Below are 24,622 nucleotides of genomic sequence, written 5' to 3'. Positions count from 1 at the left end.
TGTACCACAGTTTCCTGTTGTCCCAGATATTACTGCCTTGTTAACTAGGATACCTGCCTCAACGGCTTGGTTTTCTGTTATTGATCTGAAAAATGCTTTCTTCAGCATTCCCATTGCCGAAGAGAGTAGGGATATTTTTGGTTTCTCTCTAGGAGGCCGAAGTTTCCGGTTCAAGCGCGCACCCCAAGGCTATTGTAAAAGCCTCTCCATTTATAGTCAAGCTCTGAAATGTCAGCTTGATGCTTTTCCTTTGCCCCCAGGTGCTACTCTTATTCAATATATGGATGATTTGTTGATTGCTGCTGATTCAGAGGATGTCTGCAAAAATGTGACTGTTGCACTGTTACGTCACTTGTCTGATCTTAATCATAAGGTTTCGCCTTCTAAACTACAATATGTCCGTCGAGAGGTTACCTATCTGGGTCATCTCTTATCAAAGGAGGGAAGGCGATTAACCCCAGAACGAATTCAAGCAATTGCGCAAATGTCTGTGCCATCCACACAAAGAGAGGTGCGTGCCTTTCTGGGCATTACCTCTTATTGTAGGCAATGGATTCCAAATTTTTCTTTGTTGGCCAAACCTTTGTTAGCACTCACTTTGAAAGACACACCCCAACCCCTTTCCTTGGACTGACGAATGTCAGAAGAGTTTTACTGATTTACGTGCTGCTCTGTGTTCTGCTCCTGTGTTGGGTACTCCAGATTACAGTAAGCCCTTCACGCTCTATGTCCATGAAAGAGAGGGTTGTGCGTTGTCAGTCTTAACACAACGATTTGGAGACAAACAGCGGCCATGTGCCTATTTTTCAGCTACATTAGACCCAGTAGCCAAGGCATTGCCTAGTTGTCTTAAAGCTACAGCAGCAGCAGCGATTTCTATTCGTCAGTCTGCTGGAGTGGTGCTAGATAATACTCTCATTGTTATGGTACCACATGCAGTGGATGCCTTGCTAAATAGGACGAAACCACAACATCTTACAAGTGCTCGATTGTCTGGATATGATCTGACGCTCTTGACTAGTCATGTGTACATCAAACGATGTAACATTTTAAACCCAGCCACACTGTTACCTCTTCCAGAAGAGAAAGATATTCAGGAACAACATGATTGTTTTCTCCGTACTGAGGAGGAGACAAAAGGAAAGATTGATTTGAAAGATACGCCGCTAGTGGATCCAGATGGGATCCTATGGGTGGATGGGTCTTGTTTCAAACTCCCAAATGGCGAGACAACTTCAGCTTATGCTGTTACTACCTTGTATACAGTTGTGGAGACAGCACGCATCAGACATAATTCAGCTCAGGCGGCTGAACTGATAGCTTTGACCAGAGCGTGTGTGTTATCTAAAGGAAAGAGAGTGAATGTGTATACCGACAGCCAGTATGCGTTCGGTGTGGCGCATAGCTTCGGTTGTTTTGGAAGGAAAGAGGATTCCTTACCTCCGACGGTACTAAAATACAGCATGGTCAATTGGTAACTGATCTTCTTGAGTCACTTGCTTTGCCTACCCAGATAGCAATTGTGAAATGTAGAGCGCATAAGAAGATTACTGATGATGTTGGTCACGGAAATGCTTTTGCGGACGAGGTAGCAAAAAGGACAGCCAGAGATGCTACAAGTCCCATGTATGTTGCGGGCCCTGCGAATTGGGTCAGGGAAAGAGGGATGTGTGAGGACACAATAGAAAGTGTGAGATCGATTCAGAGAGATGCTACAGAGAAAGAGTTGAGAAAGTGGAAAGAGAGTACAGGAATGTTAGACGCAACAGGATGTTGGATAGAATTGTTAGAAAATCAGCGTTGGTTGTTACCAGACGCCTATGTACTGCCTGTAGTTACTATGGCGCATGGTCCAGCCCACATCAGTGCAAAAGGAATATGTAAACTTCTGGCTCCAGTGTGGCTGAATGAAGGGATTCCAAAATGTGCAGATAATGTGGTGAAGCATTGTATCATTTGCTTGATGTACAATCCGGGAAAGGGAACCCCAACTCCGGAAGGTCATTTTGCTCCCCCAACATATCCTTTTGAGGTGTTGCAAATCGACTATATTCACATGGAGCGATGCACCAATCTCAAATATGTCCTAATGGTGGTGTGCGCCTTTTCCAGATGGATAGAAGCGTACCCCCTGAATGACAACACTGCTTTGTCCACTGCTAAAATTCTTTTGAAAGAATTCTTCCCTAGGTTAGGTTTGCCGCGCATTGTCTGGAGTGACAATGGAAGTGAATTTGTAGGCCAAATTATGCAAAAGGTGTGTACCGGTCTTGGTATAAGACAAAAGTTCCATGCGGCAAATCATCCTCAGTCAGCAGGTTTAGTAGAGTGCTATAACGGCACTCTCAAACTTAAGCTTGCAAAAGTACAAGCCAGCACAGGTCTTAGTTGGCCCGATGCTTTACCTTTGGCTCTCCTGTCCACTAGAACAGCTGTACATTCTCATTTGGGACTCAGCCCATACAAGGTTGTTTTCAGGCGCCCAGCTAATGTATGGGGAGTCCCTCGCCCTAAAAAGTACTCTGACATACAGTATCCAATGCTGATTGACTATTTACATGACCTCACCACTAAATTACGTGTTCTTCACCAACAGGTTCAAAACTCTTTACCAGAAGCCTCCACAGACCCAGGTCATTCTATCCAACCTGGAGACTGGGTCAGTGTGAAAAATTTTCAGAGGACGAAGAATTTGGAACCTCGCTGGAGGGCGCCTCGACAAGTTCTGCTAACAACTCGCACAGCAGTGAAAGTCGAAGGGAGAAAGAACTGGATCCACGGCGTGCACTGCAAGAAAGTGCCCTTGCCTTTTGATCAGTGTGTTCGTAAGGGTATAGGTGATTCTGAAGGAGAAAAAGTCCCCCGATTCATACCTTTCAGTAGTGCACACCTGGATGGAACTCGATCGGAGAAAGAAGATGACGACATTCTACAAGAAGCCGTACCTTCCAATCTCCGATTAAACACTACAGAGCCACAGACCCTATCTCAAGACCAAACTGTACCAACAAGGACTAGATACAATTTAAGACCTAGATTGATCAAGGACACCTGAGATTTCCATCTCTTCTGCTACATTTATCATCTGTCCAGGTTGCACGGTCGCGGTAGGAGTGTTGGTTTGTGACCTGTATAGTGGCTAGGCCCCCAGGACTTGCAGTGTCATAGGACGGCTAATAATCACAGCCACGTGAGTAAGGAAGATTGCCGTGAGCAACAATTTTAGAGGATGGATGTTACATTAGGAAAGAAGGATAATAAGGAAGAGATGAGAAAGAAATATTGTAAAGTATTGTACAGTCGATGTGGAGTAACATTGTGTGTTTTTATGTTTTTGGTTATCTTATTGGCTTGTGTAGGTTGGGTTGTTCATGCTATGCAGCAAAAAGTTGTCCCTAATTCTATCTCCTTGCCTCTTCATTCTACTATCTCCCCACATCAATTATATACACTTCCCCAACATGAACTAATTAGGAGAACAGAATATTTTAATAATTCCTTTATCCAATTGTTGCACCAACACCAATTGGTAGTCAACACAACCGACTGTTGGGTGTGTGGGCTTATGCCTCATACCACAGATAAAGGAATGCCATATTTAGTCCTTCCATTTTCTTATGAAGGTTCCGCTTGGGCCTATTTTGTAATATTTTCAAATGCATATCAGAGCCGATTTAGATGTCCAGTTGGTTCCTATGGTAGTAAGCCAGATTTTAGTCATAATTCTCTGATAAAGGGAATGGTGGCTATGACTAAAATTGTGGAGAATAATAAGGTTCTTGTTGACGAGAGACAAACATATACTAATTGGAACGTGACTCGTTACGTTACTAGCCTTACAGATAAAACTAAACAGGGAAAATCTCCACCAATTTGGACTGTCCCTCATCAAGGTAATTTCTGTTTACAAATGAATGGCCAGACTACTGACACTGGACAAAGAAAAAGCTTTTGTTCCCATACATACATCTACACGTCTCAGAACTCACCGCCATTAGTGCCATCTCAGGGCACATATTTTATCTGCCACGATAAAGCTTACACATGGCTACCAACTGATTTTTCAGGAACATGGTATATAGCTTTTCTTCTCCCTCCTACATACACTGCTCCTTCAGGCCATCATAGAAACAGATATGGCAGAGGGATTATTGATTCTAAAGACACGGCAGGACAAGAGGGAAGTGATTTCCTCAAAGGATTTCTTCCTTTTTGGGGCCCAATGGCCAACAGCAGAAACATGAGACAGCTGGTTCGTGTTGTTGAGACTACCATAGATGTCACTGTGAGAGCCTTGAGTAATCTCACAGCTGAACTTCAGGCGGATCGTCTCATGACTTTACAGAACCGGATTGCACTAGATGTTATTCTTGCAGATCGTGGTGGAGTCTGTAAATTGATCGGATCTAGCTGTTGTATTTATATACCTGACGATGCCCCTACGGTATACCAAGCCATCTCCAAATTACATATGATCTCCAAATCGATCCATCAAGACGAAGGAGATTGGTCTTTATTGGGATGGTTTTGGGGATTACTGTCTAAATGGGGATGGAAGGCACTAACCTTCCTTGGAGTGGTTTTGGCCATCATTTTTTCCTGTTGTCTCTGTATGCAGTGTGGCCCCGCCATCTGCGGTCTTTGTGCCACTCTATGTGTCCCAAGACCTGAGTCACAGAAAACAGAAAACATTAAAATGATGTTACAGCAACAGTTTAACGACCTCATGGCTATTGACATTGACTCAGATTAACATGAGTCTGTGTGTTTTGCCTGAGTTATGGCAAAAGGAGGGTCTGAGGAAATTCGATTTTCGATCTCGCTTGTATTTAGCCACCATTTTGTGTCCCACCGCCATTTTGTGTTGCCCTCACTCAGGCAGCACAATGAACAAAGTTTTTCTGCTGATCTCACTGCGACTTGTCAAAATAACCTCCTGCCTCTGTTTACGAGACTGATGTCAGGGACTGGCTGAGTCCACTAATCCCCGTCTGGTCCGACTGATCCCTGTTTCAACTATCTGTTGGTTTGCACCATTCTTTCCTGACTTTATCTTATCTTCTGGCCTTCGCTATTCTCTACTTATATTCTCTCATTTCACAACTGCCCTCCAAAGCATACAAATGTGTCCTGCCACCTGCAAGTTGAGTTGTAGACACTACCACTGATTAACTTGTGGGGAGGGGTGACAAAAACAGTTGGAAAAGAGGTTTATTTGGGTTACTTGATATCTTGTTTTCAATCTTTTCTCATTGGTTATATCTTGTTTTCAAACTTTTCTCATTGGTTATACCTTGTTTTCAAACTCTTCTCATTGGCTAACCATGTATGCATTGGGAGTGTTCTTGGTGAATCTATGTGCTATAAAAGGTTGTGCGCCACGGAGTAAAGTGGCAGTCTCCTAAGAACATACCGAATGTACTTCTGGGACAACTGTACTTAGCTGCAGCTAATAAACCTGATCTTCTACGCTCAACAGAGTGTCCTGTGTCTCTGTTCAACAGAGCAGGTGAACTCAGGAGATTAAGGCGTACCCTGCGCCGCCAGGCCCATAAGGCCCTGGTTCTTCAGTGGGAGTAGCACCATCTTTGAGAAGGTTATTATTTCCATTAGAGAGAGAGAGGAAGCGTCTACTAGAATCATATAGATTGTCACATGAGGACAGAGTCGCTTTAATGTTACCATCTAGCAGATGGTCTTCGGTACAATATTTCGTACCCCTAGGTACCGCAACCATCACCAATTTCAGAAGATTTGTTGCCCTCATTTGGGGGCATGCAATAAATAAGTATTACACTTACCCAAAATGACCCTTATAACAAAAAACTGCCAAAGCACTCTAGGGTCTCAAAGTTGCCCACTACATCCAAGTGCACTATTTGCAAGTATAAGAACATATTATCTGCATATAGTGAAATATACAGGGATTGACTCGCCGGCGATATGGCCTAGGTAACAATTTCCTTGTCTGATCACCGCGGGTAGTGGCTCAATAGGCATAGCAAACAGCAGTGGCATGAGCGGGCAATCCTGCCATGTGCTCCTACCAACTATACATTTATCTGAAATAACACTCCCAGTTTTTATATGGACCGTCGTGCCAGCGTACACAATTGCGTCAATTTTAAAAAAGTTGCTACCTAATCCCATGCTTGCCATAACTAAATACAGAAAGTCCCATTGCAGAGAATCAAAGGCCCTTTCAATATAAATGGAGAGAACTAATGTCTTAGGATAGTCACGCAGAGGAAAATGCAATACCTGTACTAACCGCTTTATATTAGGTACTACCTAAAAAGGCAAACCTCGATTGGTTGATGTGAGGATCTGGATGTACTATATGATATGGCTGTGGGCCCTTATCGTGGAGTACACTCAAAGATACCATTCTAGGTCCAGTCAGTATTGTTTACTCAACCTTAGCTCAATTCTGGGTAACTGTCGCTGCGAGCAGTAAAGTGTGGCAAAGGAACTTAGTGTGAAGTATTTAACAGCACCTAACAATGAAATACGAAAATCAAACACCAATAAACAGACACCACAACAATTTATAAAAATAAAGCATATTTGTATACATTTTTAGAGACCTTGATCATTAAAGTCCACAAGAGAGTTCCAGAGATGCAGATTTTATATGCTTTTATTACTATTAAATGCAACCACTAACAAACATTGGTCAACAAAAGGTTTGTAAACTTTTCAAAAGTTTGGGAAAGTTAGTGTGGGTATTCCGGCCCTAGTTAGGTGACCAAATCCGACAGGGAGGATGCCAGTATGGATGATTTGGACAGTTACCTGGCCACCTGATTGTTTTTAGAGCAAGATTCAAACTCTACAGGACGACCGCCATAGTAGTCAAGGGAGTGGCCCTGATGCTGACAGATGCAGGCAAAGAGGCTTAAAAGGATGCTCCAGTTGTGGTGTGGTCAATGGGGGTGTCTTGGTGGTGGTGCCACAGATCACGGGTGTCATGGGGTGACTTTGGCAACGGAGATCGGGGTCCTTCAAAGTCCTCTATGTTGCAGTAGTCAGGCAGCCGATGCTGCACTACAGTCTTGGAGTACTGCAGTTGCATGCAGATTCTTTGGTGGGGGCTGGTGTCCCTTGAGGCCAACAAATTCGTACTCTGACTGCTCTCACAGGTCCGACAGACTTGAGTGCATGTTTAGGCTAACTCAGATTGTCTCTTGGTGATGCCCAGTGACTGGTAGTGGCCAGGACCAGCTTTAGTGCTGATGGCACTTGGGCGACAATCTATTCTGCCCCCCCCCCACATGACCTCCTCTGAATCCCTCACTACCCCTAGCACGAGTGTCCCTCATTTCTCCATAACCCCTCTCTCACACACATTTCATTTGTTTTAAAGCTCTGTGAAGGCTGGCTTTACTAATGCACTCAGCTCTCCACATAAAATACAGATTTGTTCTTTGCAGCAGGTATATTACCCCTCTGCATTACTTTGTGCGAGCCAAAGCTGCCACTAGACAAAAATCCGATCTCTCTCTCCAGCAGGAACAAAAATCACAAGAGTTATCTTGACATTTTTATTGCTGCCTGAAAGATGGACACACAAGTAACTCTGGAACAGGTGCTTTTAAATCTTAAGTTATTGCAAAACATAGCGCCCTCCCACTGAGGTCAGTACCCCTCCTCCAAGTCAGCACCCAGTGCGGCCGGCACCAGTCTCACTGCCCTAAAGCCAGCCCTGGTAGTGGCACAACTTCTGTGGTGGCTACCAACTTGTGCATTTGGGCTCTTTCAGCTCTTGTTGCCCTGGAGCTGGTTCCAGGCAATCAACAGACTGATCCTCTGAGTCACTGTTGTTGGTGAAGGCAGGAAATTGACTTTCCCCGTTGCCGCAGGCAAAGTCCGAGTCTCGCTAGCCCAAAAGTGCAGACGGTGCAGTCTTCACAACGGAGCAGCTTCTCTTTGTGTGGATAAAAGGCAGCAGGGCAGTCCTTCTTGGGACCTCTTCTGTCGTCCAGGGTGAACTGAGGGACAGGGTGCTAGGGGTGCCCTACTTATCCAAAGAAAGTGCTCTGTGGGGACCATGCAGTCACTAGCCAATTGTTTACTCGGTCCCCTCCTCTATGGTGATGAAGTTCCTGTGATGTGTGGCATCTGGCTATACAGAGTGCCCCACTCTTGCCCCTTTCGAGATGGCACGACCCTTCCTCGGTCATCGGGAGCAGGGTAGCCCCCCTATAGGTGTGGCTACCAGTCGGCTACATGCCCACGGGAAAACCGGTTTGGACACAGATTTCCCTCCCTTAGCTCTGTCTCCTAATTGTCTGCAGGAACAAAAGGCATCCGGCTCGGGGATGTTGTCACAAGTGGCCCTTCAAAGGCGGCTTCACCTATGAAGCATGCCGTTTGGGCTAACACCCTGAGGTGCCATCCTGGGAGACGAGGTGACACCTTGCTCTGCGGCAACTACATTTGTTTCCGGGCCTGGGAGTCATTCACGCATCTCCCCAGGTGGTCAGAAACCCGTCTATGTGTCAGTGCGTTTGTGAGGCTACTAGACTAGCTGGAGTGCAAAGTGGCAGATTTCTAAAAGTTTCTTAACTTTAATAGTGACTTTAAATCTGGCCTGAGCATCAGGTTGGATTTAATGTCACAATTAATTTAATACCTTATTTACTTTGTTGGGCGGTCCCGTTCGGAAGCTAGATGGACTGGGGTCCTAGCCGTTAACCCTGTGGTAGACAATGGGGCTCCTAACTTTTCCACAGCAAAACAACAATTTGAAAGTGTTGCTGCTCAGATGTATTGAAAATCAAATTTCTTACTTAGTAATATACAGCTCCCTGCTATAGGACTCTATAGGCCTTCCTTAGGGGAGACATGTATTACTAAAGGGAAGTGGTGGCTTTGCCATTAGGTGTAAAGGCAAAGTCGTACTGGTAGTGTCACATACTGCCCTGTCAGTCTGGAGTGGCAGACTGGGGTCCATTCTGTCTCTGTCACATGCAGGGTGGCACAAACAGTGCTGCAGCCCTGGGTGAATACTCTGTTTTACATGCCCTAGGTATCTTGTGTACCATATACTAGGGACTTATAAGTAAGCCAATACTTGCCAATTGGGTGTATCCAATTCAACATGACTTTGAAAGATAAGAGCACCAGTGGGATCGGCCTAGAGGGCAAGAACTCGACCGCACACTCAACTTTGAGTGGGACAGGGCCTTTCCTGCTTTTTGCAGATGTTCCCCGAGGTAAATCTTGGCCTCGTAGTCCCGAATGACCCTAAGATTCACCGAGTGCATTTGTCGCACAGTGCTGAGTTGCGCGAGTAGCCCAAACACAAGAGACAGACCTCATGAGGATCCGTCACTGACATTTAATTGTGACCATCCTCACAATGTTTGAACCCTGTTGTTTGGTGGGGAGGGGAAGAGTACCTTACACACTGGTAAACTTTTCTATGAAAATGTTTCAGATCCAGTCGGGCCAGTCTGAGGCTTATTCACAAGGTGAGGAATCTCTGGTGAGAAGGATCCATCAGAAATAGCAATACTAACTATGATCCTTGAGCTTGACTAAATCAGTACCCCTGTGCTCCATGTAGTAGTGTGCTACCAGCACAAAAAGCACCTTGGTGCCTCCTCATGGGTAGTAAGCAATATATAAATAGTCATGACATACCATCCATACCAAGCATGTTAGTCCTTTACCTAGACTCACTTCTACCTGCCCAATGTGTTCCTAACAATCCTACATATGACATGTAATTTCCTGAAATGTTAACTCTAGCAACGTCAACCCTGATTAGCCACTTTCTGTGATAACACTTCCTGTGATGACACTTCCTATGATTCCACTTACATGATCAAGATGGCCCATTAAGGTGGATTTTTTCTGAATAAATTTGAAGACGACACCTCTAGCGATTATTTCGTGCTTTCGAATCCCTGCAACAATGATATCATCAAGGAACAGTGATGCCAGTCATACCCACATGTTCAAGTCAAAATGTTTAGCAGTTCAGGTCCTATCCCAAACAACAGTGTGATATATGAGCAAAACCTAAAACAGCTGAACTAGAGCAGCCTCGTTTTAAGCTATACAGGGCATTCAAAATACGAAGATGAGAATATAGGCGGCTGAAGGAGGCGATGTAGCATTGCACCCTACTACAAGTAAGAAAAAAAAAAGTGCTTCCCGGGTTGAGTAGTGAACAACAGTTATAACTGGGGTGTACCAGGCCCAACGTGTTTCCCCAGTTGAGCAGTGAACAACAGTTATAACTGGGGTGTATCAGGCCCTCAAACCTTGTGTCCCAGTGCCACTGCACCTGCTGCACTAACAATTGCAACGCCCACTGGAAGGCGCCCCGGTGCGATGATAGGGTCATATGAAACATTTAGATCTGAGGAGTACTGGAAGAGCTGTGTGTAGATCTGACTACTGGAAAAAAGAAGGGGCTGCAGGACGTAGTGAGGATGCACGGACAGGGCTGTTTGCAGTCACAGAGTTGGAATAGCAGGGTCAGGTGTGAGATACACTAGTAGGGAGACGGTATTGGTCACAAAAGTGTGTTAGGGTCAGGACTGAGGTGCATTGGAAGAGCTGTGTGTCCCAGTAGATTAATAGCAGGAGGTGTTGCAGGCTCGGCTTGAGTTCATTAGTAGAGCTCAGTTTGGGTTTAAGCTGTGGAATTGTAAGGGGAGGTGTAGGGCAAGACGAGGTGCATTGATTAAGCTATGTATGGGCTCCATGTTTTGAATAACAGATGCATCGAATTGACCCTTTAGTGGCTCATGACGGAATGGTTCCGTCCTGTGCTCCTGTGCTCATGACGGAACCATTCTGTCATGAGGACAGGGGCACTAAATCCCTCTGCTGCAGACCGCAGGGGGATTTCCTTTTTTGGGGGGCCTCAGGAGGTGGGGCAGAGCGTCCCCAACCTCTCACAGCCCTTTGGTGATTTTCAATGTAATGACGATCGTGCGTACACTCACATCATTATATTGAAAACGAAACTGAAACTTAGTTTCAGTTTTAATGTTTCGGTGCTCATGGGGCTATCTCAGCCCCCCGAGCACCAAACCACTTGGGAGAGGTATCGTTGGAAAAGGGAGAATCTCCCCTTTCCAATGTTACCCTTCCCTAGTGGATCCCAGCATTCCCCATAGTCTCTTGATAAAAATGGTACCTCACTTGTGTAGGTCGGCCTAGTGCCCACGACATGAAACGGCCCAAAACGCACTAAGAACACACCACATTTTTACAGTGAAAACTGACCCTTTCTTGGCAAAGTGCCTAGCTGTAGATTTTGAACCCCAGCTCTGCCGGTACCTAGGGAAACCTAGCAAACCTATACATTTTTTTAAACTAGAGACCCAGAGAAATCCAGGATGGGTCACTTGTGTGGCTCTCACCAGGTTCTCTTACCGAGAATCCCTTGCAAACCTCAAACTTTGTAAAAAAAAACCCTCATTCTTCTCACATTTCTGTGATGGAAAGTTCTGGAATCTGTGTGGATTCACAAAGATCTACCCACTCCGCATTCCCCAATGTCTGCCGAGAAAAATGGTACCTCGCTTGTGTGGGTAGGCCTAGTGCCTGCGACAAGAAACGGCCCAAAACGCAACATAGACACAGCACATTTTTCCAGTGAAAACTGACCCTTTCTTGGCAAAGTGGCTAGCTGTTGCTTTTGAACCCTAGCTCTGCCGGCACCTATGGAAACCAAGCAAACCTGTATATTTTTTAACACTAGACACCCAGAGGAATCCAGGATGGGGTGTCTTGTGTGGCTCTCACCAGGTTCTCTTACCCAGAACCCCTTGCAAACCTCAAACTTTGTAAAAAAACATATTTTCCTCACATTTCTGTGATGGAAAGTTCTGGAATCTGCGTAGATCCACAAAATTTCACCCACCCCGCATTTTCCAAAATCTTCCGATAAAAATGATACCTCACTTGTGTGGGTAGGCCTAGTGCTGGCGACAGGCAATAGCCCAAAATGTATTTTGGGTACATCAAAATTATCTATCACGAAACGATCTGCTTTTGTAAGGGGGAGTCACATGAGCTTTTGGTCCCGGGCTTGGCCGCCATCTAAGGAAACCTACAGAAACCACACATTTCTGAAAACTAGACACCCTGGGGAGTCCAGGGAGGTATGGCTTGCATGTATCCCTCAACATTTCCCTACCCAGAATCCCCTGCACACCTCAAATTTAGCTGAAAAAATCACATTTTCCTCACTTTTCTGTGTGGGAACGTTGTGGGATCACCGGGCTGACACGAATTTCCTACAACCTTGCGTTCCCCCAGGTGTCCCAAAACAAATCGTACCACACTAGTTTGGGTAGGCATAGTGGCTGCAACAGGAAATGGCCCAAATCTTACTGTAGAGACTTCAAAATTCCCTATCATAAAACGACCTGGTTTTGCAGGGGGGGGGGGGGCACCTGTTTTTTTGGTGCTGGGCTCACGGCCATCCAGGGAAACCTACCAAACCCACACATTTCTGAAAACTAGACACCCTGGGGAGTCCAAGGAGGTATGGCTTGCGTGGATCCCCTATCCATTCCCTACAGAGAATCCTCTGCAAACCTCAAATTTAGCTGAAACAAATCACATTTTCCTCACTTTTCTGTTTGGAAATGTTGTAGGATCACCGGGCTGAAACAAATTTCCTACCACATAGCATTCCCCCAGGTCTCCCGATAAAAATGGTACCTCACTTGTGTGGGTAAGCATAGTGGCTGCAACAGGAAATGGCCCAAATCGTACTGTGGAGACTTCAAAATTCCCTATCATAAAACTACCTGGTCTTGCGGAGGGGCACCAGATTTTTAGGCCCCGGGCTCGCGGCCATCTAGGGAAACCTACCACACGCACACATTTCTGAAACCTAGAAACCCTGGGGAGTCCAGTAAGGCAAGGCTTGCTTGTATCCCCCAACGTTTTCTTACCCAGAATCCCCTGCAAACTTTAAATTTAGCTATAAAAATCATTTTTTCCACCCATTTTTGTGTGGGATCACTATGCCTGCACAAATGTCCTACCACCTAGCGCTCCCCTTGGTCTCCCCCGAGTAAAATGATACCTCACTTGTGTGGCTGTCCAATGCAGAATCCGCTAAAAACATATATTTGTTTTTAAAATGTAGCGATTAGAATTCACGCTGCTATACCTTTAATCCCTATGTTTTTGGCTCTTCCCCATCACAGGCCCTTGTCCCACCCACACACGTGAGGTATCATTTTACTAGGGAGAACAAGGGGAACGCTGGGTGGTAGGACATTTGTGTGGGCACAGTGATCCCACTTACAAATGTATTGGAAAATGTGTTTTTTTCATCTAAATTTGAGGTTTGCGGGGGATTCTGGGTAGGGAAACATTGGGTATCCACGCAAGCCATACCTCAATGGACTCCCCAGGGTGTCTAGTTTTCAGAAATGTGTGGGTTTGGTAGGTTTCCCTAGATGGCCGCGAGTTCGGGATCAAAAACCGAGGTGACCCCCCCCCCCCCAAAACCAGGTTGTTATATGATAGGTAATTTTGAAGTCTCCACAATAGGTTTTGGGCCCTTGTCTGTCGCGGATACTTGACCCCACCCACACGAGTGAGGTACCATTTTTATCAAAAGACATGAGGGAACGCTGGGTGGTAGGAAACTTGTGTCAGCCCAGTGGTCTTACAACTTTCCCACATAGAAAAGTGAGAAAATCTTGACTTTTTCATCAAAATGAGAGGTTTGAAGGGGATTCTGGGTAGGGAAATGTTGGGGATCCACGCAAGCCATACCTCCATGGACTCCCCCGGGACTCTAGTTTTCAGAAATGTATGGGTTTGGTAGGTTTCCCTAGATGGCCCCCAAGCCCAGGACCAAAAACTCATGTGACCCCCCCTTGCAAAAGCAGATCGTTTTATGAAAGGTAATTTTGATGTCTCCACAATATGTTTTGGGCCCTTGCCTGTCGCGGGTTCTTGACCCACCCACAGGAGTGAGGTACCATTTTTATCGGGAGACCTGGGGGGACGCTGGGTGGTAGGAAATTTGTGTCAGTCCGGTGAGCCTACAACTTTCCCACACAGAAATGTGAGGATATTTTTATTTTTTGCCATCAAAATTTGACGTTTGCAAGGAATTCTGGGTAGGAAAATGTTAGGGGATCCATGCAAGCCATAACTCCCTGGACACCCCCGGGTCGCTAGTTTTCAGAAACATGTGGGTTTGGTAGGTTTCCCTAGATGGCCGCCAAGCCCGGGACCAAAAAAATCATGTGACCCCTTGCAAAAGCAGATCGTTTTGTGATAGGTAATTTTGATGGCTCCACAATACATTTTGGGCCCTTGCCTGTCACGGGTACTTGACCCACCTACAAGAGTGAGGTACCATTTGTATCAGAAGACCTGGGGGAACGCTGGGTGGTAGGAATTTGTGTCAGCCCGTAGATCCTACAACTCTACCACACAGAAATTTGAGACCATTTAGATTTTTTTAGCAAAATTTGAGGTTTGCAGTGGATTCTCGGTAGGGAAACATTGGGGGATCCATGCAAGCCATACTTCCCTGGACTCCTCCGGGTCTCTAGTTTTCAGAAATGTGTGGGTTTGGTAGGTTTCCCTAGATGGATGCCGATCCTGGGACCAAAAACGCAGATGCCCCCTATGTATCTGAAAACGACCTGGTCTTGCAAGGGGGGTCACATGAGTTTTGGTCCCGGGCTCAACGGCCATCTAGTGAAACCTACCAAACCCACACATTTCTGAAAACTAGAGTCCAGGGAGGTATGGCTTGTGTGGATCCCCCAAAGTTTCCCTACCCAGAATCCCCTGCAAACCTCTAATTTTGCTGAAAAAATCATTTTTTTCTCAAATTTCTGTGTGATAAAGTTGTAGGATCACCGGGCTGACACAAAGTTCCTACTGTAGGAAAGTAGTATTTGCTTTTTATGGTTACCCCCACTTTTTGCTGATGTCACACTGTTTTTGGACTAGTCTGACTGGGATCCTGCTATCCAGCACCCCAGTCTATCTGCTTTCTCCCGTAAATTGCTATACATGTACTTTAGGTACACTCCAGATTGGATACTGGGGTACCCTTATCAGTCCCTAGTATATGGTACACCATGTACCCAGGGCATAGTACCCCGGAGGCCTCCCATGGGCTGAAGCATGTATTATGTCACCCATGAGAGGCCCTTCAAATTGACACAACAAGCCTACTACTGCAGACTGTGTAAGCTGGTGCTTGCACCACATACTTAAAATATAGGTTCACTATATCTATCTAAATCACTACACTTAAATACCTATCAGTCACGCCTATGGCAGGCCTTATCAATCCTGAAGGCATGGTGCTGGGTTTTACGCAAGAGGGTGCCCCTGCATGAGCAGAGCCCCTCTGCAGCCTTCGTAGACCATTCTCTGGGGTTGTCTGTGAAGCAGCCAGACATATATGTTTAAGTGCATTATAAACTCGCGGTAAATGCTAACTTTAAAACGGCTGCTTAGAAACATGTTGTGCTTGGTCTCAAACACCTTGGAATCATACCTCCACACCAATAACTGGTGTGGGAGGTAGGATTCCACCCTTCCAAAGGGACATATGTGGGTCACCGGTCTACCCGGTACCAGCTTTCTCGACCGGGGCAGCACAAAATGGACGCTGCCAGCCACAGACACGATTCTGCTCTCCTGCTGCTGAGCCAAGCTCGAGAAGTGGAAGGCATGACAATAGGCATCCTGTCACAGGGAGGTGTGACCACCTCCCAGACAGGGTTTAATGTATTGGGGCTGGTTGGGTGCACTCTGAGAGTGCCAGAAAGTCTGCACTGGGGGCACATTTGGTGTCCCTGTGCAGAGTCCAGCTCAAACCAGTTCTGGGAGCCATTGGCGCCTGCTCTGGCTTGAAACTGGACAACGGACATGGGTGTAGCCACCCCTCTGTCCTGCCCCTCCCTTAGGAGGGCCCACAGAATCTTTCCACCCCTTCCCATGGGTATAAAGTGGGTTACCTGACTACAGGACTTTAGATTTTACCTGGACAAGATTCTGCTAAAAAGAAACCGAGTACTTCGACTGCCTGCACGATGCTGGACGACTGAAGAATCTCCCTTGGAGTAAAAGAGTTACTCCCCTGCAAAAGCAGGTACCTAAACGCATCTGACCGGTTTGCTTCTCCCAAGCTCCTGAGGACAGATTTCAGCAACACAGGAGGCGGGTTCCCAAAGGTCCCTGAGGTAGATCTGCCCTCTCAGCGATTTTGAAACCAGTATTCCTCGTGGGGACCGTGCAACCCGAACCCCTGTGCACCACGTACATTTGCAGTTCCATATGCCTGTTAACGATTCCTGAGCTTGTGCATTGGACTCTCTGTAGTGCTGACCCAGAGCAGTATTTGCACCGAAGATTTCCGGCCTCCACTCACCGAGTGTCCTGTGGGCTGGTATTTTGCAAACTTGCTTGAGGTCTCCTCGCGATCCCTGGTCTGTTGGCCTGTGGGTCCTGGCGAGGGTCACCTTGTTTGTTCTTGGTTCTGGTTGCTCCAGACGTGCCCTGACTTTCCATTGCTTGGAGAGTCACTTGGACCTTGCTGGTCCACACCGTAACCTGTTTATACTGAACACATGGGTTGCATTTGCCAAGGCTTGTTGGTGCTCCAGCCGGACATCGACCCCTCAGCTCTTGACACCCTTTGTGGGACAGCTCACCTCCGGATCCTGGTCGCCCTCGACAACTCCTGGTCCCCGTGGCTGCAGATTCAAGCAACCCTTCTTCACTCCTGAAGCACTCGACGTCGGTGGGCATTCGACTACTGTGCCCCTGGTCACCTGAAGTGACCCAGACTCTGTCCCCTCTGCTTTCTGGTTCTTCTCACCTCGAATCCAGGCTTGGATTCCACCGGTCACTCATCGCCATCCTGGCAGCAGTACTTCTCTGCAACTCTCCAATGAAAACGACGAAGGTTTCCGACACCGCTTGACCCCTATGCACCCGGCTCCTCTGGGATAGGTAACACGGGTACTTCACTGGTGAGTTGGCCTTAGAACCTCCTATGTTCCAAAGGGTTTGATCGAAGTCCTCTTAGAAGTGTCCTTAACTTGTAACTTTACAACTGCGACTTTCCCATAGAGTTGTACGGTGCACGTGTTCGTGTTTCCTCACTGCACCTGTCCTCCGTGGGCTCCCTGTGTCACTCCTTTGGGTGGTTCCTTGGTGTCCCAGTGATTATACGTGCTCTAGGCACTGTGTCTATGTAAGAAAGGGGCTCTGTATATACTGCACCAAAGTAAGGTTCAGTGTGTACATAGTCCACAGTCCCCAGAGGTTTGGCAGCGGCTAAAGTTAGATACAACCTTACTCTCCAAAGTGGTAGCTTGGTCGAGCAGTAAGGCAGTATCAGAGGACAGTGTAAAGCATTTGTTGTACACACTCAGTCAGAAAATGGTCTCACACACTCAAGAACTGAACTCTAGGCCAATGGTTTGTATATAAAAATATATGGTTGTTTTATTTTAGAACCAACAATAGGTATCAAAATATACTTTCTCAGAATTAAATGCTTTAGTTAAATACTTTCAACAGGCAATAGACTTTTGAATGCAATAGTTACAGTTGTTGCAATAGGCAACACAATTATAAAACAATTATAACATTGAGCTCAACAGGAATTTCTAAGTAAATGCAATTAATTACTTTTTGGATTACTTTTCTAACCACAGGACTGGATCCTAGATTCAGTCCTGGGACATTTCCTGGAAACAGGTAAGTAAATCCGTTTTGGTTACAGGTACGGTTTTTAAGGAATATTATTGTATTTCAAAAGTTGACACATGCTTTTTCACATAGAATCACCAATGTTATCCTATGGGAGGAAATTCACTTAGTAGGTAAGTAGGGTTATCGTTACTTTTTCTTACTCATTGCTGGATCCTGGATTCAGCACTGGCGCATCTCCTGTAAACAGTTGAAAGAAATCGTTTTTGTTACACAGGCGATTTTTAAGGATATTTGTAAGTTTCAAAAAAATTTCTGGGAAAAAACAGGCAATGTTATCCTATGGAGGAAAATCAAGTTATCGGTAAGTACGGCTGTGATTACGTTTTTTTCAGGGTCAGTGCTGGGCACCAAGATCCAGCACTGGGATCTCTCCTGATAACAGGTGAGTAATTTTGTTTTTGTTGATCGGCTGATTTTTAGTGAATATTTTAAAGTTTTAAAATTCGACAGAAGAATTTCCAAGTGAAACCAGTCAATGTTACCCTATGGAGAAAAAGTGAGTTATCGGCTTTTGGGTAAGTACTCGACTGGCAGAGTTAAGGTTCTGGGCATAGACTCAGGGGTCTCCCAGGATCAGGTAGGTAAAGTTGGTACACCCTCAGCGGCACAGGGGCAGCCGGGTGCAGAGAGAGTTAGGCCCAATGTTAGCCTATGGCTGGCAGGAGGCCTTTGGTTGGTGGCTGCTAGCAGGCAGGCCACGCGGCTGTGGGAGCTGGGCTCCTGGTCACTTGCTCAGGACAAGAAAAATAGGACAGAGGTTGCACTCCCAGGGGCACTCTGGTGGCTGGGTGCAGGGTGCTTTTGAGCCGTCGGGCGCTCAATGGATTTCAATGGAGAAGCTCTATGATGAACAAAGGTTGCAAGCTCGGAGACGAAGATTTTTCAGGTGCGACCACCACTTCGAGAGGTAAGTTGGGAAGCTGTAGGTTAGGTAGGCACCCAGGAGCTTGGCACAGGGAGCCGCAGGGCGCCGGGTGCAGGGGTGTCTTTTCGCATCGGGAAATCTTACCCTCAGCTGGTCGTGGTTGGAGGGGTCCCTGGTTCTGAGGCTGCATGCGTCGCCAGGAGCGTCGAGGTGGGTCCTTGGGTGCTGGATTCGGGGTCACAGTCACCGGGGGGACGCCCTCGTGGTCTTTGTCCACTCAGGCACAGGCCAGGCTTGGCGGGTGCAGAGTGTGCAGGAGTCGCAGTACCTGGCTGGCAAAAGGGGTTTGTTACTTGCTTTGAGCAGAACCACTGCTCGTGGGAGTCCCAGTCTTTTAGAGTCACGTGGCAGTCAGGTCCTCCGGGGTTTTCGAGGTTGCTGACCACTGGCGACACCGGAGTTTAGCAGGTTCGAGAGTTGGACAGGCCTGTAGGGCTGGGGCCAAGTCAGTTGGTGTCTTCCTCTTGTTAGCAGCTGCACGGCAGGTCTTCTTTCTTCTTGTTCTTCTTGCTTGTTTCGGATTCGGGATCTGAGGAAGGAAGGTTCAGGGTGCCCCTAAATACTAGATGTAGGGGCGTTACAGGTAGGTAGAGGTCAGGGACCAATGGGTCCCTTCCCTGGGGTGGGTACACCCCCTATCCTGACACTCTCCAGTGAGGGGGGCAGGAGCCTAATCCTGATTGGGTAGGGCTCCCCATCTTCAAGATGGCGAGAGCCCGGAGTTGTGCTTCACCTCGCCTCCCTCACCTGAGGGGTGGGGTTGGCAGAGGCTGGCACACCCCCTTGCCCCACTTGGGCTTTCCCACCAGAGTGGGGGTCAGAACCGGTGGGGGCCAGTTGCTGAGTACAGCAAGTGGCCTGGAGAAGCTCACAAAGGCGGCACGCCTTGAAACTCCCCCTGCCCATCCTGAGGGAGGAGACCTAGCACCTCGCCCAGGATGTGCATTGTTGCAGGCCCAGGAGAGCGGATTGCTCTCTACCCAGGGGTCCAACAACATGTCTGCTGTGTGGCAGCCTAGGCAGCCTCTCAGACAGGGCGTGGATTGTAGGTTAGGTTCAGGGGGCAACTCTAAGTTGCCTTCTGTTGTGCATCTTACATTAAATCCCACACTGGCATCAGTGTGGGTTTAATGTGCTGAGAAGTATGATACCAAACTTTTCAGTCTTCAGTGTAGCCATCATGGTGCTATGGAGTTTGTGTTGACGCCTCCCCAGCACCATATACTCTTAATGGCAGCACTGCACTTACAATGCCCAGGAATGGACCTGGGTACTGTAGGGGTACAGGGCTCATGCACCTGTACCCACACCACTGGCATAGTGCACCCAGCTAGAGGGGTGACTGAGGTATGCCAGGGCAGTGTATTTGTGGGCATGGCACACAGGGATGTGTGCCATGTCGACTCTCTGTTTTGTTCTGCACCAAGACACTCAGCCTGCAAAGACAGTGTGTGTGTCAGGGTACAGGGACTCTGAGGGTGGCACAATAAGTGCTGCAGCCCTTAGAGGCCTTCTCTGGTCACAGGGCCCTGGGTACCTAGGGTACCATTTACCAGGGGCTGACATGTGGCCAGAGATGCCAATTGGGTTTTGGCTTCATGCAGTTTTTTTTATTTAACTGTTTATTGGTTTTATTGACAGCCATATGGAATAATTAGACAACACTTTATCAAGTCAATCAATACATTGCATGTGCATACATTAAGTTAGGTGGATATCACAGATTCCCCCCCTCTCCGCCGTCCTGCGCATCTCTAAATCTTTCATAGGGACACACAAATATCTCCCCGGTATTTGTTCCACTTAGACCATTTCCGATCCCATTTTTGGGGGCACCCCCTAGCCACAAAGACTTCTGACTCTGCCAATATGCACCTGTCAAGCTCCTTTGCCCACGCCGTGATGGATGGCGGGCTCGCTTACCCCCCAACCTCTTGCCAGTTCCTGTTTGACCAAAGTGTATCCCAGTGAGGTGAATTGCTGTTCTACTTCAGTGATATCAGTGGCATCCCATATATTCAGCAGCCCCAGTTGTGGAGTCAACACTATCTCCTTTCCTAAGGCTTTCTGCATACAATCCGTTGCACCCTCCCAGAGAACCCTTTAGGCAGGGCAGCTCCATAGAATATGGTAAAGGTGGCTTGATGTCCGCATCCCCTCAAACAAAGGTCCTCAGGTCTGGATCCTATTTTTGCTAGGGTTATTTCGGTTCTGTATGATCGGTGAAGTATCCTTAGCTGGATAAGCCTAAATTTAAGCAGGATGGCCGCCACCCTGGGGGACATAAGAGCCAATTGCCAATCTTCATCACTTATCGGGCCTATGTCGTCCTGCCATTTCTCTCTAAGCCTTGAGAAGGTGTCTGGCAAATTATTGATCAGCTTTTTATATGTGAGAGATATCGCTTTAGAGTGTAGGGGTCCATCCAGCAAGCGGTCTTCTAGTGGGGACTATTCCGGTATATCTGCTAGGGTCAGGAACGCCGAATGGATTGCGTGCCTTATTTGCAAATATCTATACAGTTCTCCCTGGGCCAGGTGATATTGGCTCTGCAGGTCTTCAAATGTGAGTATCGAACCCTTTTTGACCAGGCCTTTTACTGCTGAAATACCTATTAGATCCCATTTGTCAAACCCAGGCTGGTAGCACAGCATGCCCAACTTCTGCGTATACCATAGTGGCGTTGCCCTAGATAGGACACCTGCCCACCCCAAACGAGAATCTGCTATGAGCCATATTTCGAGTGTGTGTTGGGTGGGTCCAACATGTCTCTGGTTATTCTTCCTATCTATGGAGTATAGGACCCCAAGGTAACCAGAGTGATCCCACTGATATCTATCTAAAACGTACGCCGGGTCATCGGGGGGATGATATATCCAATGGTTGACAGTCACCAACTGCGCCGCCCAGTAGTAAAGTTGCAGGTCAGGCAATGCTATGCCTCCGTCATACCAGCTCTTTGTCACCCTGGGAGCCTTCCCATCCCACAGCAGAGTGCAGAGTTCGCCCTCCACTGCTTTAAAATAGGAGTCTGGGACTTTATGCGGGCAATTATGGAGTATATATAGAAACCGGGGAAGGGCCAGCATTTTAAAGAGGGCAGCCCGACCCACCAGTGACAGAGGAAGGGACCTCCAGTGCTTAACGTCGGCGCGCAATTTCACCAGTGGGGGAGCCAAGTTGGAACTGTAAAAAAGAACCAGATCCGAAATGATAAAGACCCCCAGATATCGAAACCCTTCCTCCGCTACCGCAATGGTACAATGAACCGGAAGTCGGGGGACCTGGCCCCGCAACATGAACAGTGTGGATTTATGCCAGTTAATCGCATACCCAGAGTATTTTCCGACATTAGTGAAGATGTCCAACACTACTCGTATAGACTTGTATGGGGAAGCTAGATATAGCAGTATATCATCCGCATAGAGGAATATGCGATCCTCCACTCCATCTGTCCATCTCAATCCCCACACCATACCATCGTGGTGCACCCAAGCCGCCAGGGGTTCCAACAGGAGAGAGAATATCAGCGGGGACAGCGGACACCCCTGTCTGGTACCTCTTTGTAGTCCAAAGTCCGGGACGTATAGCTGTTGACCCTTACTTACCCCATCAAGTCAATGTAGAGGAGCTTCACCCAGGCTATAAATTTAGGGCCAAGTCCCACCTTTTCTAGGACTGCAAACAGATACGGCCACTCTATTGAATCGAATGCCATTGAGGCATCGAGAGATAACACTGCCGCATCCTCTGCGATAAATTTCCTACGGGCCATCACATTATGTAATCGCCTTACATTGAGGGCCGTATTTCTCCCTGGCATAAAACCGGATTGATCCGGATGTATCAGGGAAGCGATGACCGTCACAAGCCTATTTACTAGAACTTTTGCCAAGATTTTTGCCTCCGCGTTAATCAACGAAATCGGCCTGTAGGAGCTACACCTATCCGTTGGTTTTCCCGGCTTATGAATAACTACAATGGTAGCTAGCCGTTGGTACACAGGTAACCTGCCCATCTCCAGACTTTCTTCGTACATGGCCCTTAAGTGCGGCACGGTTCGAGAGGCAGTGGCTTTTAGAAGCATAACCGGTATACCGTTGGGCCCCATCGCTTTCCCGGATTGAATCTGTCCTATGGTCTTACTGATCTCATCATCCGAAAGATCCCGGTCTAGAGTGTCTCTTTCATCGTCTGAGAGGACCGGCACAACACAATCCCGGAGGAGCTGATGTGAGTCGTCGGCAGTGTATCGGGTAGAAGGAGAGTACACCCATTCCAGGTGGACCGCAAATTCCACTGCTATCTCTCGAGGTTGTGTAACACTTGTACCCTCCGACTTTATCAGTCTGTGTACCCACCGCGTACCTTGCTCTCGCCTTTCCAACCATACTAGAGTCCTGCCTGTCCTATCCCCCATTTCATAGATTCTATGTTGGGTGTTGCGATACCTAGCTATTATGTGCTCCCTGGTTTTCATCCGATACTCTTCTTGTTTCATTAAAAGTCTATGACATGTGTCAGCTGAAGGATCAAGTGCATGCTCCCTTTCCAGCTCAAGGAGGTCCATCTCCACCTGGGCCAGAAGCTCCTGTTTCTTGGTGACATAACCTGTCTTCAAAGATAAAGCTTGTCCTTTCAAAACTACCTTATAGGCTTCCCAGATTATTTGTGCGGATTCAACAGATACCACGTTTTCTGTAAAGTAGTTATCTGTTTGTGCCCGGAGTTCCTCCCTTATGTCAGGTATTTGTAGAACAATCCAAATAAAATATATGGCTCCCTCCGCTTGGGAGACTCCTCAAATAAGCACTCCTTGAAGCGATATGCTTATCGCTAAACCCAGTAAATACATACGGTAATCGTCTCCCAAGCGGAGCGAGCTATATATTTTATTTGGATTGTTCTACCCACACCTCTTGGTCGGGATGTGTTTCTCTATAGCACCCTAACAATATTAAAAGAACAGGTGAAGATTCACGATTTCAGATAAACATTCGGAGTGCAACCAGTCTTTTTTCAGGTATTTGTAGAAGCCATGGGTGCAGGACTATAGTGGAGCATGCTTGTTTCTCCCAGTGTGTGTAGTCTACCCAAATTGGGGAATGGTCCGATATACCTCTAGGAAGAACTCGGATCTGGGCGAAATTTCCTATAGAGGTCGAATGTGTGAGGAAGTAGTCAATACGGGATGAGCTTTGGTGCACATTGGAAAAATATGTGAATGTATTATTAGTGGGGTGGAGCGCTCGGCCCCTATCAATAAGGTCTAGTGCCTTCGTAAATTCAGCCATCAGCCCGCTAGATGTTGCTCTTGATCTCGGTGGGTTTCGATCAATCGTGTCATCCAGTGTCATGTTATAGTCACCCCCCATGATTAATGGACCCTCTCGAAGTCGTGTCAACTTACGTCCACGGTCCGACAGGGCTACCCTACCCAGAGCAGGCGGTAAGTAGACTGAGATTATGTTGATGTCCCTCCCCTCCCACTGGGCCTCTGCCCCTCGAACCTACCCGCCTGGTCAGTCCAAGTCTTGTGGACAATGAGGGGTATGCTTCTCTCTACCAGGATCGCCGCCCCCCGCGAACCCGTGGTGTAGTCTGCGTGAACCAGGAGTTTGTACCCCCACCTGGTGAGGGCCTTAGTCTTCTGTCCCACAAGGTGTTTTTCTTGTAACAGAACCACGTCGGGGGAATGCCGCGTTAGATGTTGTGGCACTATACCCCTTTTTATCTTATCGCCGAAACCATTCACGTTCCAGGTTAGTACAGAGAGAACTCGATCTCTATCCCCCCCCATAGCTATCCTGTAACCATCTCCCAAGTCTACGGATCAATTCGAACGGAGAAGAAGCTTGTAACAACCACCTCACCAGTGTGTGTCTACTCTCCAACACGGCCCCTTTGTGTATTGGGATCACATAACAACAGTGCTTACCAATAAAACAACAA

This window comes from Triturus cristatus, chromosome 9, assembly GCF_964204655.1.
Source record: "Triturus cristatus chromosome 9, aTriCri1.1, whole genome shotgun sequence".
Taxonomy (NCBI): Eukaryota; Metazoa; Chordata; class Amphibia; order Caudata; family Salamandridae; genus Triturus; species Triturus cristatus.
Note: the sequence above shows the minus strand (reverse complement) of the source record.